At 34.6% G+C, this 23,304-nt stretch overlaps 1 protein-coding gene across 4 annotated transcripts in view; it reads right to left on the reverse strand.

Moving 5' to 3' along the window:
- The window catches only part of pros (prospero), a 58,967-nt gene extending 39,811 nt beyond the window's left edge, over nt 1-19,156 (reverse strand). The window contains exons 1-2 of one of the 4 annotated variants that reach the window (XM_069037887.1): nt 19,076-19,156; nt 12,088-12,141 (exon numbers count right to left, since the gene is read on the reverse strand). The gene's annotated coding sequence lies outside the window, so the exon portion shown is untranslated. Of the gene's footprint in view, nt 1-12,087; nt 12,142-17,607; nt 17,952-19,075 lie in introns of those variants that run through there. The other 3 variants (XM_069037889.1, XM_069037886.1, XM_069037888.1) reach the window with 3 other exon arrangements.
- Between the last annotated feature and the right edge of the window lie 4,148 nt (nt 19,157-23,304).

Here is a 23,304-nt window from a genome sequence, read left to right on the forward strand (position 1 = left end):
TGCTGTAAAAGTGAAAAATTCCTGGTAAAATAAATTGGTGGCGTTTCTGGGGATGGCTCACGCACCCCTTATCTTTAGCAAGTTCTCGACCAATTTCCCTCATTATCGACGCAATTACGGGTGTGCGCCGCTAAATATATAATGGTGTTTATTATTTTCTCTGGTCGAATTAAGTCACGCTTTTTACATGAAAAAAATATAGTCGGGGCACGAAATAAAATCAATTATTAATAGGGCGTACAGAACTGATAGGCATCGACGCCTTGCATGATGCCGAAGGTGTTTAGGTGTTTTCCCATGTCTCGCAGGAGTATCGTGCAATGATAGGAGACCGTACATTATGAATACACGCCACCGGAACCGCTCATTGTGCTCACTACTTACCCACTTCCGCCAAGCACCGCGTTTCCGCCGAGCTACTTCCGCTGTTTCCTTACGCCGAGTCGCCCTTACGACAGGTGCGATTTCATTATCACTGCTAAACCGCTTAATCTTGAGATCGATCGCTTGAGAAGGCGCGAGCTGGAATTGGGCGCAGGGCGGGCGCGGCGTTCAGGCCGGATCTTCGCTTTCACGCGCGACTCTAACTGTGCTTTCATTTTTGGGGCGATTTCACCGAAATTAGGCAAAGCTGGCCTGTACCAACCTACATACAACACTGCACCTCCGTTATAGCGCTACCATAATTACCATTTATGACCTTCACAGATCCGTTACAATAATATTTTACAAATATCGTTTTTACGTAATTCATTCACCTCATTTTGCACAAATAAACATACTTTTGGGTAGTTTTCAAGGAGCAAATCGTGTCGATGGCTGGATGCGCTCATTTTCGAGACGTTTAATAATTGAAAGGATAACGACTTCCTAGAGGAGCCTAATGGCGGTCGTAATGCGGGCCGCGGTTAAACAACTTAAGAAATCATGAAGTGTCCACCTGTTGCGCGTTTCTTCGGAGGGGTTTCTTATAAGAAACCTCATACCCTCGAAGCAACAGTTGGTCTCTAACTTATTCACTTCCTTGACAAATCTTTGGGAAGTTCCGAGTTAATTCCCCATTAAATATTCAAACCGGGGGGAATTATTAACAGGCTCGTCAAAATTTTTGTCATTATTTTTCCCACTGAATTATGCAAGGTGCAGTGAAAGGGTTAGCGGCAGACGTCACGCCAAACTGTCAACCCATCTGTCCCATAATCCCTAAATAATTTATAAAGAAAATCGGGCTAATTTTCCAGACGTGGAAGCGCCACCGATCGTTTCAAGGCGAAAAACAGGTGTGACAGATAAGCACAAAAGATAAACACCTTGAAAGGACGCCCATTGACGGGTCTCACCCAAAGAAAACTTGTCTGGGCGGCTACATGGTCGGAAAGATTATCATAGCAGGTGGTTTTGTGAGGGGCTCCAAGCACTACGTCTTAAGTGACGTCATCCATTCACCCTGGACTTTTAAACTTTGGGCCGATTGATTTAATTAAATTTGAGTCCCGATCTTTAACTTGCAGTAATTGTATCTCCTTGATTAATTCACGTGAATAGCCAGCGAATCGACAGTCGCAAGTTTGAAAGTAATTTATCTCGGACATCGTTTAATTAGTTAAGAAACTTTCCGGGGTGTAATTTATTTCGGAAAAACTCCGTTTTTCGACGGGGGTTAGATAAGGGGAGCTAGAGTGACGATGCGGTAAGTCTTAGTGTCGCAAACTTTGTCAATATCGGGCTCCTCCAAACTTCTTGCTTGGCCTTTGTGATCCTTCGAGGAATCTCTTCTATTGTCGACTCGTCCTAGAATGATCCTCTCCATTTATTTGTCACTTGATGTTGCCACAATAGCTAAGATTAATCGCAAGACTAACTTCACATAAACACAACTATCTTAATAGATTTCGTATTTTGGAAAATTTCCCGGAGAGATTGTTTGAAATTGAAGCTCGCGTAAAGGGTGACACGGCCGCCCTCTCGAGAATATCGCGGAAAAGCTCGGAACTAGTGGAGAGCTCGTCAACGATAATAGCCACAAGTAGCTCACACATGCTTTCATGTCCTTTTTGACGTCGAATGTGTAGTTTTCTGCAAAATTCATCTTGTTGACTCGACTCGATAGTTGGTAAATATTTAAGCTGGGATAATGAAGAGCAATTTTTTTCCTCTTCACAGTGGTAAATCCGCACAGAAGCGATATCCGCCGGCGGATATGATAGGTGGATTTAAGGATATCCGCTGGCTACACGCTCCGAGAAGCATTAGCTAGCCAGGATTCACGCTGTAGAAGTCATCGTGAGATGCGATTAATGTGTTGGCTATTAAACATTATGATTATTGTTGTTATCTAACTTCCTGCTACCATTCATGAGTCGGACTAACACTTATAAATTGTCCTTAATTGCCTAAACAGGACAAACGACAAATTTCCTTCGAACGTCGTTTGTGAAACAGGACAATTCTTGAGAATTCTTGTGTTGATCTTGCGACTTGTTTTGCCCAACCTGAAACCTCTCTTGAAAAGGAGAACCCCCTAATCGGTCATCATCTTTCACCTGAATAAAAGCCACCGCCGTCAAGGACCTCAAGCCTCTAAGGAGTGCGGCGTGACATAATAAACCTCCAATTGCTGCGATTGTCGTGTTTTCAAGACTATTATCGTCGAGAATAATGGAATTAAAGCTATCCATGTCCTAGATTTGATCGATCGCAGATACTCGATATTTTTGTGGTTTCTTTGCGTATTGACACCCATCGTCGATTCAAAAAGACATCCTACACCGCATCTGCTATCTTAAAACTACAATATAAACGCAATCTGGACAGACAAATGCTGCCAACCAAACAGTATTGAATTACGACGAAATGCTATTTTCGACAAAGTGTATCCCTTGCGGTCAAACGATTCCTTTGTCTGTGGTTTTATGTTTTTTGCGGTAAAACATTTTTCCTCAAGTTGGCGACGTCATCGTTGAATGTGTGACGATAAGGAGTCATATGGTGGCATATGCGCGTATAAGACCGTGGAGTAGACATCTGGACGCGGATCAGATCGCCCTTGTTTGTAGACCGTGGCACCGACCAGGTGGTAATTTCTTTCAAGGGGAGGGTTACCTAGCAGATGTGTTTTACCCCTTACGTTACCCCTTACTAGTTTTGCCAATACTGCAGACTTCTTATCAAGCCGTATCGAAACAAGACGGCGGCGCTGTTAGGTGCGGTTCGCTCAATGCCGGAAAAATCATTCATTTTTATCATCGTTGGATAAACAAGCAATTTTGCTCACTGCCAAATCGTAGATACGGTTTTCCTTTTTATGCATGAAGATAACCGACTTAATTTTGCGCATAATTTTTGATTAGTTTTGAATATTTTTTATGCAGGTATTATTTAAACAGTGCAATGGTCAAAAACAAAAAGTTTGTTGCTAAATCAACTGCCTCCTTATTTGATTAGTCATCCAGAGAATTTTAAATTTGTTTATACTTATTAATATGTTGTGTTTCTTTATTGTTGACTTTAATCCTGACACCTAAAAAAATCCATAGAGTAAATGATATTATCAAACACCGACTGAGATACGATTATAATAAGCATCTAAAAAAAAAGAAATAAATGAAACAATTAATTTTGGTGTTAACTTTTTTCACCTAAAATTCAAAAATAATTACATAAAATAAAAGCAGTTTTTTGTGGGTAAATTGATGTTTTAAACAAAAAAAAGGTGTGCCGTTAATTGTAAATTAAAGTTGGTACTTGATAATTTCGACCATTCTTATTAAAAAAAATAATAATTAAAAAGTGTTGTGGGGAGCCTGAATCTACATAAAGTATACCTACTTAAGTATGTATAACGCTATAGCATCTGTATTTAATTATGTTGGTTATTTAACAAAAATGTAATCACAATCAGTACATACATATAAGAAAGATGTTATTTTCGTTTTAAGAGCAAAAAGTGAATTATGTATTTGAAAAAAAAAATCATTTTTTGTTAAATATGAAGACCGTGTGAAAATATTATTTTATAATAAGACAATATGATATTTAGCAAAGAAGCCATCGATTTTATTAATGTCATCGGAAACCGACTTATTGCGGAATCAGTCGATTTAAAATCAAAGAAATTCCTTTTCGAGAGGATTTCCCTTGCTATTCAACGTGGAAACGCTGCAAGCATTCGGGGCACTTTTCCAGATTCCGCATTATTATCGGAAATGTTTGCATTGTAAATAAAAAATGTTATGTAATTATGTTATCAATCAATACAATTTTTTATTAATTAAATTTTTGTTTCAAAAGCAGTGGTAGATTTTCAAGACACACTGAAATTAATTCCATTATCAATCGGTCTTTAACTTCAATTCATGTGAATTCAACTTTAGAACCAAACGGACTGTCTCGGGATGACGGAAAACGCCCAGATGGGATGACTTTAGTACCGTGGATTAAAGGTCAACCTTTGGTTTGGGACGTTACTGTTGTAGATACACTTGCAGACAGTTACGTATTGAAATCATCTGATGTCTCAGGTTTTGCCGCTGAAATGGCTTGCAAACGCAAACATAGCAAATATAGTTCAATCATTTCGTCAAACTACGTGTTTAAAGGTTTAGCATTTGAAACCTTAGGCCCTTGGTGCAAAGAAGCCATCGATTTCATTAATGTCATCGGAAACCGACTTATCGCGGAATCAGGCGATTCAAAATCAAAGAAATTCCTTTTCGAGAGGATTTCCCTTGCCATTCAACGTGGAAACGCTGCAAGCATTCGGGGTACTTTTCCAGATTCCGCAATATTATCGGAAATTTTTGTATTATAAAACAAAAATGTTTATGTAATTATGTTTTAAATTAAATATTGCCTTTTATAAATAAAAAAAAAAAAATTAAATTTTTTAGCAAGTATTTATATTTAATCATGTAAATATATTTAATGAGTAATTATGTAATTATGGCAAAAAGTGATCACAGTTGCTTCCAGAAGGTACTGCTATCAATGGCTGCAGTGTGGATTTAAGCGTCAGAGCTAATCGGAGGGGTTTCTCCGGAAGGCACAGATCACCGAGTGTCCCTTCGGTCCTACCTCCTTATATTGTAAACGGAGGCAGACAGGTAGTGGTGAGATGTAAGCATGAGTATTTAGTAATAAAGTAAGTTTTGTTTTTGTTTTTATAATACCCATCTAAGACCATTTATGCTTTTCAGGTTAAAGGTGTTTAATATGAAATAAAATACTGTTTATTAAGGAATAGCAAACTCTCCTGCAGATGTATCAAAAATTTTTCAAAACGAGTGTGACAGAACGTGATTAACATATAGGTCATTGTTCACTTTAGCTACTTCTGGAATTTTCCCGTTTTTCCCGTTTTTTCTAGTTAGACAGCCTCAGGGCGTCCTCCTACATCGTTTTCCAATACTCAAACCTTGTGCAAATGAATTTTCCTTACCCTTTAGTTATACTAAGACATTGGCGCGACCTCAAAACATAACAAGAGAGAAAAAAAAAGGCATTTGCAAAAGGTTTGAATGGTGGGACACGATCTACGAGGACGCCCTGAGGCTGTCTAGCCAGAAAAAACGCGAAAATTCCAGAAGTAGTTAAAGTGAACAATTACCAACATATAAGTATCGAAATTGGAAGTACCAGATCAAAACATACATTTGAGCATTTGACAAAAATCTAGCCATCGTTAACGAAAATTCTGAAAGATTGGTTATCTTAGAAAAATCATAATACATAGTTGTTTATGTATGAAGCACTACTTTTTCTTACTAGGGGGAATTTTATACACACGATAGTATTGAGTGTTGTAATTCCAAGAGCAAAAAAGTGCTTTATTGTTGCATACACAGTTTTTTTGCAACACCGTTGTCTCCAAGATAAAATTTTTATGAAAAAAATTATTATGTATACAGGGTGATTTTAAAATAAGTTTGGAAAAAAAACCTGTAATTGTTGTTGATGAGAAGATGTCATAGACAAAAAAAAATTCTTATAAAAGTTTTTTCGTTTTCGATATACAAATGATTGAAAATTTGGTCAAAATTGCTAGCTGAGTTAAAGGTGATTACCTGATTATCTTGGTAGTTTAGCAACAATAATCAAAGGTGCCCGTCAGTCACAAACGTAACCTTACCCCTCTCGATCATTTCCATAGAAACATTTATCAAGCAGTGTGCTTGCACCTACGACTTTATTGTGGAGTTGCTGGAACCATGGTTGCTAATGAAATGAACAAATTCGGACAAATTTTACTTATTCATAAGCGTTGAAAATATAAGGATATAGGGTAATTTCCATCCTTTTGATTTCACCTCCAAAAGTCATTTACGCAGAATTCTTTTGTGTCAAGGATACTCCACATTTTTTTTCCAAACTTATTTCAAAATCACCCTGTATGTATGTAATACAATTTTACAAAATAAAAAGCATTCATGTTGTTTTGGCGTAATGGCAGCCCATGGAAATTTTGCATTTAATTTGGTAGAAAAGCTGTTCAATTACGTTGTTTTCCTAAGTTTGAGGTTGTAAATAGCGTCAATGTCTAGTGCATTGTTGTCAGTTTTACTAGTTTGCAATAGAAAAATACTCAGATGACGAACAGGAAAAGTCTATTTTAGACGCATGACACAATTCAAAATAATAACTTTCAAAATTAAAAATATTAAACATTTTTGGAAATGGATATACATTTTTGTAATATCAGATATACATTTTGTCATTGAAACCCTAAAAAGTGTCGTGAATCATCCAACAATGATTTCGCAAAAATTAAGATTAAAAATGATATACATTTTATGTGTTTCTGATAACATTATTTGCATTATACAATGTAAATTTTATTATAAAAATAAAAGCTTTGTTTATCGTTATTGGAGATATTTCGTAGATAACGTGAAAATTTTGATTCTTATGGACCATGAGGTGAATCAATAAAGATCAATAAATAAAAAATAATGATAAAAATTTGTAGATAGGTATTAACTACGAGACAAAAGTCCAAAAACTATTGATATATTGAGATTAGAATCTGAATTTGTGAGACCTTACTTTTGAGTGAATTTGGGATTTATAGTTAAATCAGAAAGAAAGTTTTAGTTAGAGAATCTATTGAAAAAAAGCAGTAATTTCTTTCCTTATGTGATTTTGTGACCAATCGTTATAAGATCCTTTTACTCTTGAGAGTTTTACTGACTTCAGAAAACAATTACATTTTTTGAAATAAATAATAATGATTAAGTTATTATTATTCTATACCATATGGGAGCTACATAGAAATACTCGTATTTGTTCTGTGACGATTTCTTTGTTTATCGTTAGTAATCCATGTTTTTAAAAGGCAACTAATAGATACTTAAACCGAAAAACGTAAACTTCGTATTTATTGAGTTTAGCAACAAGGAGAATAAAGAAATAATTAAAACATAACAGGAAATAAAAAAGAATAATTTCTTAGCTCCCGCTGAATCTAGATAAACGACGTAATGTAATGTTTGAAATGAATAAATAATTGCTAATAAGTATGAGTAATATATTAATATTAGCTGGGGAAGTAATTTTCCGATTAAGATAAGACTTTCGTCACTCGTATCCTATCGATCATAGATATAACAGAATAATAAGGTAGGGTTTCCATCTATCGTTGGTGGGGTCCACCACTGAATAAAATAGATAGAGCAGTGTAATAACAATCAACAGAGATCGTAATTCGTTGTCCTTATCTCTTTCCTGTTTGTAATTTGCAATTTCTTGCTTTTGTTCATTGAATGACCAGATCATTTTTTCCAAGTCCTACTTACAATATATTCAAACAATAATGTCTCCATCCTACCGTGTTTCCTGTCCGGACAACAGGAAATTTACATCTCTTACCTCAGATTTTAATTAGATTTACAATCGCGTCCCCGCTGTTTTTTCCCGATCCGAACATGCAACACTGACTTGCATCAACAAGATTTATGTCATTACGGCCCGGTTTATTTATGGAATTTGTCGAAAATTTTGCTATCTTCTCGAGCCAAACGAAATCTGCATGTAAAAACAAACAGGATGATTTGTCAGGGGAAACACCGTAACGACCGGTTTCAATAGAAGAATTACTAAGTGCAGCTAGGTCGCGGCATTCATTAGCAACGAGCAATTTTCTATAGAAAAAGTGCTATGAAAACATCGATTGTTATCAAGCGATTTCTGTTGGTCTCTCATAATGGCACAGGATCTATAGCTAGATGGTCAACAGGTCCATAACCTTATTGTCACGGCACGATGCTGCGACGCCACACACTAATCATTCCCGTAATCAAGACAACAAAGTAAAAATGAGGTTTTTGTAGTGAATGACATGTTATGTAAAAAGATTTGATTCGTGCTTGCTGGCTCGTTTCAGGCCAATGAAATTCCACCGGAAACTTGGAAGGTGTGCGCTCGTCGACGAGACAGAGAAGAAGAGGTGATTCGATAAAGATTCGAAGCTGTTATCACGATTGGTTGGCGGCGACGACTCGACCGTCTCGAACTTTTTGGGCCAGGATGATACAAACAAGGACTATTGATTTTCATAAAGTACACGTCATCAAATATAGAAGAAGTGACATTAAGGAGTTATCTAACATCTTCATAGGCTGACCACGCCTTGTGTCACGGAAGACTTGTCACCAATGAAACTTTCATAAGAAAAGCTCTTTTTTACAAAATGGAGATTAAAATCTCTGTTGTCTAATTTTACAAATCAAGGACCAATATTTATGGAAAGGACATTTCTTAAACATGGAGTTTCGACTGTCTTCACAATTCTTTGTGCGCTACTTGAGTCAGATCAATAATTATTATCATTCCTAATATCTTTCAACAGAAAGTATAAAAATCGAATGTGGGATCTTTCATAATTTAATATCCTAACCTTTGAAAAAAATATTTAGCCTGCTATAAAAATATTCAACGAAAATGATTTTATCTAAAAGTCAAAGGCCAAAAAAACCTAAACAAATTACTCTTACACTTTTAAAAGTTTCAGTAATCATTAAAAAATATGTTGAAACATTTTATAACATTTTCGGCTGTAATTACATATATTATACAAGTGTCCCACCTAAGACTTTCAGGTCTTATATCTCCATTATTTATGCCCGATTAAATTAAATTTAAAATTAACAAATAGTTACGTCCATAAGTGCAAATAATATTGTAAAAGGTTAGCAATAATTTTAGGCTTCGTTTGGAAAAACGTATTGGGCAAATGGTATCTACATTTGAACAGGAATTGCAGGAATGTCAAAAATTTCACAATGATGCTCATTCGTTTCATGGATATGTGCGTTTTAATACCTTTTGGAAAATTAACACGGTTTTTTCCTTTTTTCTTGACTCTAGAAATGTTTGCGGAAGTCATTGTTTATTGTTGTTCTACTGTTTAGTATAAACCTTAACGGATTTAATTCACAAATAAAGGTTGATAAAATGGCGTTTAAGACTGGATGTACTTGAGTAACGCAAGATTAATCTTCACCCTTTAAAGAATCTACCTGTTAAATTTTACAAAAATCGGTCCATAAATAATAGAAATATGAGACCTAAAATTCTTAGGTGGGACACCTGTACAGAAACTCTTTTTTTCGAAAATTTTTTGTTTTCAATGAAAACTTCTTGCTTAGAAACTTGATGAGAAAAACTGTTTTGTGAATTGACAAAATACATTTTTTACAAAGCAACAGTAGGTACTTAAGTTGTTAAAACAAAAAATTGTCTGAAGAAAAAATAGTTCCAGTGTAATTCGACGAGATAATTTTAAATTTTGTGACGCTTGATTAAAAACAAAATATATATTTGTTTTATTTTACAAGATTTATTTGGTCAGTTGTTGAAACAAATGAAATTGCAATGGTAAAAAACGAAGATACATTTTTCGATGTCAATTTGTGTAAAAACTAGAATTAGGTAAGCCACAACTTAAAAATTTTACCTTCATGTATTTTCCATACTTATTGCACGATACACAGGGTAGGTCAAGTTTTACCGCCCGTACAATAAACCCTATAAAAAATAAGTATAAAGTACAAGGGTTACATTCCCTTGATGTAAGGATTCACATGTGTGCAATCAATTTTCCTGTATCACTTCATTCAGAGCCATAAAATTTTAAAAATGGACTCTCATCGAAAAATTATGTAAATTAATGTAGAGGTTATTGTATTAAAACGAAATATTTACCTGTTTCATTAAAATTTTTGAAATTTTCATAGAATTAGAAGTGGGTATTTTCGATCGGGAGGTAAAACTTGACTCACCCTGTTATTCTCCTTTAGTAGATAATGCATTTCTTCGTTTCTTATTTTTCCACTAATTTCCATGTCTTGTTTATTGTTTTTTAGTAAAATATACATTAAAACGTTAAATTTTCTTTTGTGCCTCCTTTGTTTTTATTTTTCCTTTCTTCCCTTTTAACTGTAGTTATTTACTTAATACTTGTTTAAAGATCAAATTTTTATTTTGCTTGCTTCTAGGTACTACGTACGTACGTTATCATTATGTAAACTATTTACAGGTGTGAAGGGATTTGCGGAAAGGATTAGGATTAGAATGTGGTGGAGAGATTTGAAAATGAAAAATTCTTTTATAAATAATGTAATAAGGAATAATTTAATAATAATTCTTGTTACTAAAACCACAAAAAAATCGAATTATTCTGAGAATGATTTTTATTTTCTGTATTTCTAATAACGTTACCTATGTGTGTCAGCGGATATAAATTTATTATTCAAATAAAAAACAGTGCGTATCATTCATTAGAGACGTCTATGATAATTCTTTAAAAAAATTGTTGTAAGCAAAACTGAAACAATGAGAACCTTCTCTGTTTGGTAAATGAATTAGTTTTTTCAATTTTTTCTTGGCTATAATAAGACCAATAAGATATTGATCAATATTTCTTATAAAAACTGCATTTACAACAAATTTGAAATTTAAAGCGGATTTGTAAAAATTCAGAATATCTTGTATCAGACAAAAAATACATAGGTATCTTATAAAGACAAAAAATAACCAAAGAAATGAATTTAAAAAAAGCTAGAGTGGAATCTGTTTTCCTCAAAGTTTTTCATTCTCTAATGTAAATATGTACATGTTACATATTTGTATTCGTGTATTGTTTGGATAATTTTTAGAAATCAGTTGACAATATATGAGTTAGCAATTCATCTATCTAAAATAGGTACATGAGATGGTGTTAAGTTTATTAAAAAGGTTGGTTTCAAAATTTTTCGTTGGATGGGAAGGAATGCATGTGTAAAATGGAAATCGATGATTGTGGTTGAAGCTGCATAAAATTTTTAAAATTTCTAATTGGTAATTAGCCTCGGAAAATTCTGCCTGGAATGTCGCTTGCACCAAAACTTGTATTGCGTGTATTTATAAATTACATTTTTTTATTACGAAGATGATTGATCTATCGAATCTTCCTTATTGTTAATTTGTACCTACAAATCGTTTCTTTCTTTGCTTTTTACAAATTTTAATAATGAATGAAATATTTTCCCGGCTGTGATTTTCAAATAGTGCCAGCCCTGGTTTTTGGGTCCCGCGTCAGAGCTTCGATCGTCACAATCAAATAGCGTTCATTATTTGGTTTATGATCAATTAGCCTTGAACAGATAAATCTGATTATCGAATTACGACATAATTACATGTTTTGATTCGGTCTATTCGGCCGCAGACATCGAAGCTGCTCTAAATTCCCTCAAATGTACAGCAATCGAGGAAAGTGCTAATTAATGGCAAAAATTCCAATTAAGAGCAATCACCGAGTGCCGATAAGCTCGACCTTTTCCGTTTCCTTTATGATGCTACATTATCATTTTGAAACCATACTAATTTCTTGTAAGTTGATTATTTTAATCGAGCACCGTCCTACGTAAGGAGAAAAATTAACTCGCGGAGACGGAAATACAAAGAGACCTCTGCGCTCAATACCAGAGGGACAACCAAGGATTTAATCTTTCATTCTTCAAGCAACTCCGCGGCTTCGCTTTGAAATCACGCGCTTTCACCGACTAGCTATTTAAGATTAGTCAAAACATTTTACAACAAGAAACACGGACTTACCTTTTATTTGAAAGGGAGGGTTAGAATTGATAAGTTTGATTCCATTTACTTAGTCTGAAAAAGAAAAACGGAATTATTAGTTGTTTCTTGAAACGCATTAATGGGTGTATCGGCTAGTTATCATCCACCCCCTCGTATAGAGTTTCTTATTTTATCTTTGTTTATCTGGAGGATGTTTGAGTCAAATTACTTTCAGTTGAAAAGTTGCAGATAAAAGGGAAAAACAGATGGCCGCGTTAATAAGTCGGGTCTGTGACATGGAAAACAGTGTTGTTGAACCGAATCGTTTCTTCATCGTTATTTAAATTAGGACAGTGCGAAATTAACAATACGTGTAAGGTTTTCTTTTTGTTCGTCAAAAGATTTCAACCCGCATGATGAGAATTTAAATTTCTAATTTTATTTAATCAATACCGAATTAACCTCTTTAGATTTCTGACGTGTTTAAAGGTGTACAGACTACAATTTTGTTTGGTCTATTTATAGCCTTTTGTGCATCTCTTTCGAAACACTGCAATAATTGGCGCAATCTTGTGCGCCGCTGTTTACCCTCCAACTAATTATCATATTCGTGGAAATTAAGAACTCAGACCGATAGTAATTATTCAAATGTGGCGAAAAGGACAACGGAGAGATTTTATTTTTGACGTGTGATTAGATAATTATAATTTTAGTAAAGTATACCCCCAAATCTACCTCTATCAACAGGAAAATATCGGGTATTCATTTAAATTTATCCTCAACAGGCGTTGAACAGTCGATTGTGAACGCACCACTCGTCAATCTTCAAAGTAAAAACACAAACAACGCACAAAATGAGGTTAGATCCGTGATCCGTGGTACATTCACAATCGAATCTTGAACGCCTACTTTGAGGATACATTTAAATGAACACCCCATGCTTCCGATAATGCATATGCATAAACACTGCAGTAAAATTATCTAAAATGTACGTTTTTTTTTTTAAATTTAATTAGCTGAATAAAAAGCAATTAGTTAATGAAAGTATTGGCATAATACAAATATTTATGAACAAAATCACATCAACTGGAATCATTGGAAAAATCTTGACACTGTTTTTAATGTAGGTTTTAGTATCCTATACCTACGATAACTTATATTAATTCCACAGTTATAATAGATACTTATTAATTTTATTTCAAATTCTTGGTGACGGGGAAGTGTGCAATAATTACATTACCACGCTTGTGCGATGAATTATGTCATTACAATATTATTATGGATTATTATGGATTACAATGGATCTCATAAAGTTTGATATTGTGTTGCTATTAGATAATAGCTATTTATGATACTAGTGTGAAAAGTGCATGTTTAAGGCTTGTTCGTTCTTCAGTTCATACCTTATGCTTTAAACGCACTTTTCAAAGTATGATTTTTCGATCATAACTGAAAAAGATGTTTTACTATTTATTTTATTTATGATTTATTTCATTATATTCTATTACCCCTAACAACTAAAGAAATTTTTGTTATTAAATATTAAAAAGAATTAATTTAAAAAAACATTTAATAAAAAAATACCTAGGTACTTAGGTACCTAGGTATTTTTTTCAATTTGATAATGAGATTAATTTTTTAAATTATGAAAATTGACAATGTTGAACGAACCATTTCGATTGGCGTATGAGCTTTCGCCATGGGGTCTGTATTAAAGGCGCTAGAATTCGGAGTGGATTTTGTAATCCACCTGTTATACCTACCCTTAATGACATTTTTATTATCGCAGATAAAGGAGAATAGTTTTTTTATACAGATGGAAATATAATAGCTTTGTTTTAAAAGAGCATCGGTTTTTTCCAATGTGGCTTAATATGACATTGATTTTTTTAATTGGCGTCATTGTACAATACCTTCACCACCGACGTGTTTACGTCGCAGGTTAGACAACAATTCAGATTTTTTCGATTAAAAACTTTCTAAATTGTTTAATTTTGTTTAAAAAATTAGAAATGAAGTAATTATTGAAACAGCATTAACACAAGTGATTTAACTAGTGTTCAAAAAGATGTAAACAAGGCATGTTGACCTTCTTTTACATTTCCTTCGTATATTTATAACCTCACTTCGATGTTCGTGCGCTGGATAAATGACATGTGATATCTATGGTTTGACAGATGATACACCAAAAGCACTAAATGAGTAATATGTAATGTCTTAGCGTAAGTTTTGTTGAACACCATTTTAACTATTATGTATTTCTTAAATAAATACAATAACAGAATTTGGAAAAACACACGATTCTTTTATAGTGAGGTTAAGTATTAAAATAACTTATTTAAAACTATTATTACTGAGTGCCAGGTGAGTAAATGCTAATTGCTTACTTTTTCCGGACTTACAAACAATAAATAATTTCAGAATTATTTATTTTAAATGAATTAATTTCTCTTATTATTTGTTAAAGTAAACTATTTATTAATCACTTGTATTAAAAAAAATCTCAAATGTTTCATCAGTCATCCATTTTTTCCATCAATTGTTAATTTAATGTTAACATTACACGATTTTGTTTAAATTATTCGAAATCATTATTTATCGGACAAATGTATGTCAATACAATAATTTGTTTCATCTCTTTGTTTCTGCTATTTACCCATATGGAACAGGTAAATGATCTCTCAAAACTCATTACAATCACAACTAGGAAATAAGTTACATTATAAACTGTTCTAAATGGTATACACTTGTAATACGCTATTACAAAGCAAAACAGCTATCTAGATAAAGATGATAAAACAATTTAGATCGATTTTTATCCAATAAAAAAGGCAACTCAGAACTCGGGATCTACTTGTGTAGAATTTTTCTTAAAGAAAATGGTCGGCTTTTTGTAATATAAACATAATCGCTTTCTATTTTTATGATGCATAGTTGCGTGAGAGTGTTTAGGTGTAATGTTGGTTGCCAGGTTATTAATGGTGACTAAAATAATGGTCTTAGTTCATCCGAAGCAACAAAACTTTCTTTTTATAACTTACAATTTTCTCTACTATTATTTCTAAGTGCAGGGTGACATAAAAAATCTAGGAATTACATGAAAGAAACAAAAATCAATAGTATTTAACAAATACTACGAACAAAGATGTCGCTTGAAAAATAACTTTGTACAAAATCTTAACTCTGGATTATCTCCAGGAAAAGCTTTTAAAATTTGCAAATATTGGAGATATGAATCTGAAATGCCCGAATGCACGCTCGTCACCCCTTTGCAACTCCCACACGTCCGTCAAGTTCGTAATTTGTCGTGATATAGTTGTAAATGCAATATGTACATTAGCAATTAGCGGGTGGTAAGTCTGAACGGTAAGTGGTGATAGTATTGCGTGCGCTTGCGTATAGGGCGGGTGCGGGCTATTTCCGCACCGGATATGGTCACCGGTAATTGCAACTAATGCCACGTGAGAAATTCATACATCCCATACACGCATCCAGTTAAAACCCCATTTTTCCCCGACCATCCAACGACATAGACAACCAAGAGTGCAGCGGGTCAAGCTTAGGCAACACACACCGCTGATGCGGACACAGGTTGCGTCCAGGAGATCTTTCGCCGGGTAAGGGCAAACAGCCTAAGAACAAGCCCGCGATTGCCGGTAAGGTGTTTGCCATTCACACTACACGTGTCAGGCACGTGTACTGACGCGTAACATTTAATGAACAATTGTGTGGTTGACCGCAATTAACCATAATGTGTAAACTAGTGACCAAATTATGTACAAAGGGTGGGGGTGTCATTGATGCTCAATGTCGATTGATATCGCCAGTTATAAACCAAAATGCATTAACGGATGGTGTCGATTAATTACCATTTTAACTCAAGCATTACAAAAACGAAATTATTGTAGAGGCGGGGTCCAAGATAGGCGCTAGTTTTTTGGAAACATTTTTTTTCGGATTGCACAATCTAAATAAACTGACAAAATGATTGGGGTTAAAAGGATGTAGGGTTGGCTCACAGTAAAGACACCTGTGTGGATTTCAGCGGTAAAACTATTGACTATTCGCTGTTTACATTTCACATTATTGTAGTACACACGGGGTAGGTCAGTGTCAAATATGCGTGAATATTAATGTAATTGAAACAGATATTGTATTTAATAATTAACCCGGATATTGGTTGCCCGATTGAATTTTTAGCGCCCCATGTAATCAAAGCTAATTTTCATCATTATTATATTGTAATCTGGTATTCGGCGGATTCGCACAACACGTTTTGCTACACGTTTTTTCCTTTTTTGCAAAACGTATTTTGTTCGTTTTTTACATACACATGTGTATGTTGTGTTGCCTAAAAATCAAACAACAGAACAACATCAAAATTTATATTTTTTGGCCAACAACATCATTATTTTATCGCTTTAACTATACAATTATTTTCTCCGTGAGATAAGCTCTAGAACTGCCGTATGAGAATTGAAATTCTCTGGATGTAATCAAAAAAACTCTAGTACATAGGTGCCGAACAATGCCAAATTACCGTGGGTGATTTTAAGATTTAAGTTGCAACGCAAATTACAAACCAAAATTAAAATTTAAATATTTGCCGTTTTAGAAGCATTTTGAGTTAATCTGGTCACTGAAAAGTTATGTAAATACTGATAAATCTTAGATTTGTGATGCAGCCAACATTTGATCTGCACCGATTATGTAGATTTAAAAAATAGATTTTAATTTTATAAAACAGTCAACATGCCCGACATAACACACACACACACATGTGGAATAATCAATAAAAACACAAACTAAAAAATTATGGTGAACATGTATTGTTGGTTGCATCACAAATTTTGTTAAGCTCATTATTACTCGTCAATCACATTGTATATTCAAAAATGTTCGTTGTAAAATTTCGCGTTTTCAACCACTGCCACGCAGATTTTATTTTTTAACCACCAACATAAACAGGTTTAAGCACAATGAATGTGAATAAAAGCAAAACTACCCCTTATTCATTCTGCTGGCGGCATTGTTCTTTTATGTTATAACGGACGTTATTAGGGTGGTTCAATCAACGTAAGCAAAGGGGAACCCGGTCAGTTTAAAATCAGACACCGAAGAGTAAGTAAGATAAATTATCCTCTGGTAAGTAAAACATGAATTTTATTTAAAATACAATTGTAACAAGTAGGGAAAGATCAGAGACGAGATTTTGTAAGATAGGTAGAATTTATTACATGCCAGTGAAGGCTAAGAGAAATTTGTTCGCACTAAATTATGCTGAAATCCGGTGTTTGGATAAAATAAAATGAATTTAGGGAATAACTGTAGATAGTGTTAACATGGGAGAGTTATTTTTGATTTGGGAATAAAATTTGTAATTTGATTTTGCAGAATAATTTTGTTTTAAGAGCGCCGAGTAAGATTTCGAGGTGTTCGAGTAATTTTATTTTATTTGGATTAAATTGTTTAAATTTATTTGAAGAGACATGATGTTGCTTAAAAGCGAGGACACATCGCTGTGGACACTGCACTTCAAACAATCATGCAAAGATTTACCTTAGATCTACACAACATAATCCATAATAAAAATCATCACAAAATGTTAAAGTCCATGTCGAAGTGAACGATGTTTCCAGTAAAAGGCTCGCGCCGCACTGTCCCGAAGAAGGCCGCTTCAGAAGCACAAACACAAGTGTTAAGGAGTAGTGATAAGTCGAGTCAGTCCCGGAGTTAAAGTCCGAATAGAGTTGAGCGTCGGCAAAGTTGTTAGTTATCCTGCGCAGGACTCTGAACGTGTCCTTACGCCACGAAGGATACCGAAGGAGTGAAGGCGTCTAGCTAAGACATGGGTTTAAGGCGCTCCTTTGGGGAAAGACGGCGCCGTTGCAGGAGGCCTGCCGACGACTGACACAAGACGTCGCAGGGGAACGACGCGCGCCGCCGTCTGCCATCCCCACCCCCTCTTTTCGCCACGCCCCCGGAGGGGAAGCTCTAATTAAGTCGTATTTTTAAGTAGCTACTAAGATTTTTAAAGGACGACTCTCGGTTTCATTGTTTATTAACGGTGTTCGCGCCCGGAACACGGCCCACGCCCGGAGCCGTTCCGGCTGGCGCACCGCATCTCCAACGCGCCCGGAATTATTTTTATGATTGCTGAAAAATTTAAAGGATGCGACGTTTCGGCACGTGCGAGACACTCGATCAATTCAAACGCAATCAATTCATACTTCAGCGTACGTAGACCGATCCTGATTACTTTATGTTTTTCATTGTTTCAGTATCTGGACTCGCCACAATAAGCACAAAAAACTGGATGCGATAGAAAACTGAAGTATGGTTCGATAACTTTAAATCAAGCTTTTAGTAGTTTTGCATTGAAAGAGGGCAGGTTTTGTGCAACAATCGAAGGGTTGTTATTGGAAAAAATATTAGTCTAGGATTTGAGGGTGAAGATTACACACCGAGTGATAAGCGGACGGCTTCAATCTACGGTCGAGGATCGACGGACACTATCCTGGGCTCGAACAGAACTTCTCGATTTTTGACAAAGATCAAGCTTTCACTTACAGTTCTTAAACAACGAAAAGATCTTTAAATCATGTGACATTCCATCACACTGATACTTAACACTTTCAGCGAGTCCAGCGTGCGAAAATCAGTTTAATACGAAGTCAAATCCCCAAATCATTTTCCCTTTCATTTTTATTTAACCACCATTTTATTCCTGTCCACTGGTTCATTTTTATTTTACGCCAAAATATTGACGTTTAATCCCGATAATTTAATTAGCCGAATTCGGCAACACATTGTCTTAATTAAACGTTTTTTATTGTGTGCTTTTTATTGTCACTTTCCCGCTTTAACCAGCGTTTTATTTAGACCCCGTGTACCGGCACGCATTTAATTTCACTTTCACTTGCGACCAACTTAAGGAGCCCGCATTCTGGACGTATTAATTTTTTTATGTGAAAATAATGTGGGACGGGGGTGGAATCCTAAATAAAAAATAAGTTGGTGCTCTTACCTTAAAATTTGTTCTTAAAGTTTAAAAAGGCGCGAACACTTAATATAGGAATCATGACACTTGGGATACATAGCAATGAATGCCCGTCTTCTAGCACACTATCAGGCATTATCAAGGAGTGGGGGGACGCATGAGCAGCGTCGCGACGCCAAGGATGCCGATCGGTGGCTCCCTCTCAAGTCCTGCGGATACCGGCACAACTTATAGAATTAACACATGAGTCACGACTGTGTACACACATAAAAAATAAAAATAAAACGACGCAACAATTTATTTACGAATTCAGCGATTTGTGTATTTATATTTACAAATTAAATAAAATTAATTTGGGGTGTCTTTAAAAATTTTATTCGGCCAGTTGGGCCCATGACTGAATCATCGAAATGCAATTTTTGTCGAGTCGACGACGACACGCTTAAAATCGCAGTGCAATTGCACTCGGCGTTCCGCTCAGCAGGATTCTCACTCGCCGCTGGCAGGAATTGTTTCGGCCGATCCTGCCTGGCAGATAACTCGCCCGTTTATTCAATTCTGACAATTTTCTTGGAGGTAGAAAAATCTTGAAATGGGGCGAAATTGTGACATTGACGTTGTCTGAGTCAGTATCAGAGTTTCAAAATATAATGTAGTGGTGAGCTATTGTCTGTGAAGTTTGGAGTTTTCGCGGAAGGACGTCCGCCTCCCTCTATGCATCTTTGAGGTCTGGTCAGTTTCTGTTATCAAAGTTGGCGGAATTGTCTGGTAAATTGGAAGGGGTCGTTCGGTCATCTCGTATTTCTTCTCGGGTGTTTGTTGCGATTTAATTGGCAGAGTGGCCATCTGGTCGCCGATATAATTCAATTAGTTTTCTGGAAGACGAGATTAGGCTTTCCGTTTTATGGGGGCGGCGGTGTTTGAGCATCGATATGCAACGGCCGCTTAAACTAGCGCATATGTTAACTGAGACAGAATATTGATTTCCATCAATAGCGGCCAACAACAGGTGTCCAGAGTTGTGCAGTTAAAAAATAAAAAAGTTGCACTCTTTTCCGAGTTCCACTTTTTCAATGGGTAGCGTAATGACACCTATTAATACATTTTACGGTTTTACATTGTGTTCATTGAGTGGTATAAAAATTGAACTTTTTATTAATTATGCACAAATATATTGGGTAATTTTTTATTTCGTATTGATTTTATTCATACGTGTACTAATTTATTTATTATTTACATTTACTAGTTAATCGCGCTTTTTTGTGCACACGAGATAATTGTTTTGTTGGCAAACAAATCAAATTTAATTAATCATCTCGGCCCGCCCGTTGACAGTTTTTAATTTTCCAATTATTATGTTCAAGCCCAATTTTCTTAATGTATTCCATTAATATTGTTCAAAAGTCAATAACATAAAATACACTCGCACTCCACCACATCAAATATTGATTTTTTTTTTCAAATTTCAACTTACAAAAATTATTATTAACTCCTAATTAATTACGTTTGTTTTTTCATTCATAAAGATCTTCAATTAAATAACTTTTAGATAAATCGAATACATCAGCATTTAAGAAAACTATCAGAGTTAAGATTTCGTAATTTTTTTTCAGAAGACATCGCAAGAGATGGAGGAATTGCCAACTTCTTTATTTTAATAAAATATGTTTTCTACTTTTCTCAAGGAAGAATATGTTAGAATTTAAGTTTTGGCACAGGATAGTTTTTATTTTTTTAATGAATATTTTGAAGAGTTTGATCTGATTGTTGCAGCGTGTCGAGCAAGGTCTTTGATTTAATTGGACAAGTTGGACAACTAGTTAATTTTTTATTGGTCATTATTATTTTTGAAATCTAAGTTAGAGGTGCAAAATTGACAATCTTTTCACATCATAGAGAAAATATGTTGACATTCGTTAATTATTACATAGCAAGTTCATGCTTTCTACTAAGGACGCTGTACAAAGTGATCAAAAAGAAAACAAATCAGAGCAGGCGTTGCAAATTATTATTGGTCATGTCGTAGCGGAATCCTATGCAAATACGCGCTCAGTGCATGGGCGTAGACACTTTGTGGTCTCAAACGGTACTTTATAATAAATCATACCTCATGAATTTTAAACGTTGGAATTATAATTTTATTATTATTTTCTGATAATGGAGAAAGTTTATAAAATAAACAAGAGCATCATTTTACATTCGTAAGAATGGGTAATTTACAAGCTTTATTGCGACGCCACTGGTAAGAATATTTTGCGGTGAACTGTCAAACAAACGTCAATTTTAAAGCAACGGCATTGTCGTTAACCTTGAAAAAAGTTTTCGATTTCGGCAAAGTTTACGGACGTTTTCTGTAATTGTAAGCAACAATTATCCCAGAATAAGTGGTAAAATGGATTTTACCATTGAAGATAAAGCATTAATGATTAATTAATTTTTTAAAAATTTTCGAGATGTAGACAACCAATAAAACGACTGTGTATAGCAAATATACATATGTTTACGATCAAGCTAAGAAAGACGTTTCAATAATACAAAAGATGAGCTAGCACTCTTGGTTTGTTTTCTTGTTGATCACCTTGTAAAGCTTAGAGCTTGAAACATTACAGTTGTAGATTTAGTGAATAGTAAAAAATAACGTTAGATTACTGATTTTAAGTTATCAACTTAAATAATTAGCTTTTCTTCGAAGTAAATATTTTTCAATTTTGTTATAATTTAAAAAGTGATTCGTTGCTAAATCTACAATTACTTTGAATAAGTCATTTGCGTTACAAACTAAATAGATTGTTACCGCTGGCAACCAAATGAACATTAAATACACATATAAAATATTTTAAGTTTATAAATTATTAATAATTATGTTTTATTAAATCATGAACACCAGTTCGACTACATCTGTATTAGAAGAACTCTTCACCGCGATTGGTTAAATTATCATTTTCTGTTGACTTATTTGTAAAATATAGTGTAATTCTGCAACATTGACAGCGCCAGAAAATCATTATTTTTCCGTATGGACTTTAGTTTTGTCTAATAATTGTTAATAAACAGTTCATCAACAAACCGTTTATGTCCCAGCGGAACTAGTTTTTGTGAAATTCGCAAATTTAACGCTAACAAATAATTTTGCTACGATGATCAAAGTAACGTTACATGAACAAATCTGGCGCATCTGTCTCTCCAATACTGAAATTCATTTTTTAAATGATCGTGGCTTTTCAAAACTAATGAAAATGTGACGTACTTACACTAACGTCATCTCGAATTGTCGTCAAGTAGTTATCACAAGAAATTAATGCACACCGTTTCAATAAATCTAAGATTAAATTAAAAAAAAAAATGTTGCTGTGACACTCTTAGGAGGAGGCGTGTGGTAAGACTAAACCGACTTGTTCTTTAAATTTTTCAAATCATCTTAAAAGACGTATCCCCACTTTTTAACGGCTAATTTTAAATTGCCATATGACTTGTTCTCGAGCGGCCCTATGTGAATTACAACACATAATAAGACACGAGACCGTTGAGATGTTCTCCTTCAGTGATTACGATAGGACGCGTGCCCTTATGGTCTGGTGGAGACATACCGATGTGTGGTGCAAGAACGTAAGCAAGGCACTTTATAACGAAGGAAGTTATAAATGGATCCTCGTGCAGGTATGTATTAGTACCTTAAAAATATTAGAATAAATATTTTGACAGCAGTCTGTAATTACTATAATTATTTCGCAAAATACTTTTTGCTGCTTAGATTTAATTGGATAATTGGATGCAAGGTAGATAATTTTGTAAAATTAATAATAAAGGTATTTGTTGCAAACTGCAAATTTTCACTTTAATAAAATGCTCCCTAAATGACAGTTCATTAACTTTTGGTTTTATAAAACAGGTGTAAGTTTTTTAACTCTTAATTTGAAGCTATAAAATTTCTCCCGCCTCACACATGTACACAGTGTGCTTGCTGTAGTAGATCTACATACTTCATTTCCGGCTCATAAACATAATTTATGCAAAATACAACCAAACATTGCAGTTATCTGTGTTTGAAATATGTCTTGCGGGGCATTTAAATCTGAACGATCAACACACCCCCTCAAATGAAAATTGTTATTAACATTTGACACCATTTTATTTTTGCTTTTTTTTGAGTTCTTTTGTCTTCTAACGAAATTTAAAAGAAACCCAAATATAGAACCGGGTACATTTTCTTCAACGAAAGAACAGCACAGCATTACAAATAAGGGTGTGTGGATGTT

Source organism: Tenebrio molitor, chromosome 2 (genome assembly GCF_963966145.1).
Source record: "Tenebrio molitor chromosome 2, icTenMoli1.1, whole genome shotgun sequence".
NCBI classification, from domain to species: Eukaryota; Metazoa; Arthropoda; class Insecta; order Coleoptera; family Tenebrionidae; genus Tenebrio; species Tenebrio molitor.